Here is a 682-nt window from a genome sequence, read left to right on the forward strand (position 1 = left end):
TGTATATGATTTGTCATTAATATTGAACATTTTTATTAGACATAAAAATTCTGAAAGCAGATGCCACAAAGATATATTGACCGGCCAATCGAAATTTCTGAAGGTCTGTAGACACAATATTGAACATATTCCTCTGTAGGCGCATTTGACATCCTCGACGTGGGATGACGACTGGACTTTCAGCACATCAACGCGACAATCAGAATGATAGCTCTTTCTCTCCTCTATTCCGGCCGTTTTCTCTCGTCGCGCATCTATGGAAAATCCGGGAAAGCAATAATTGCGACGAAAGACGAGGAATGTTTTCTTTTGCGGACGGGCGCACGAAATGCATAGGGCGAGGGCGCTCTCGGATATCTATATACATGAAGAGAAAGAGAAAGAAGAGAGGAAGTGAAGGGAGAAGCGAGAAGGGATGAAAAGGAAGGAGACGGAGAGAAGGGAATTCGTGCTGGAATAACATTGGGTGACTGTGGTATTGTCAACCCCTGTCGCGTTGCTCTCGTGTTCCTCTTATTTCTTTCCCCGGTTCTCTCTATTTGTTCGTCTCTTTTCTACCCTCTTCACTGCCGCCCACCCTTTCCGTTACCTTCATCGTCCCTTTCCGTTCCGTGTCTCTCTCTCTCTCTCTCTCTCTCTCTCTCTCTCTCTCTCTCTCTCTCTCTCTCTCTCTCTATTCCCT

The sequence above is a fragment of the Atta colombica genome, unplaced genomic scaffold, assembly GCF_001594045.1.
Source record: "Atta colombica isolate Treedump-2 unplaced genomic scaffold, Acol1.0 scaffold45, whole genome shotgun sequence".
Taxonomy (NCBI): domain Eukaryota; kingdom Metazoa; phylum Arthropoda; class Insecta; order Hymenoptera; family Formicidae; genus Atta; species Atta colombica.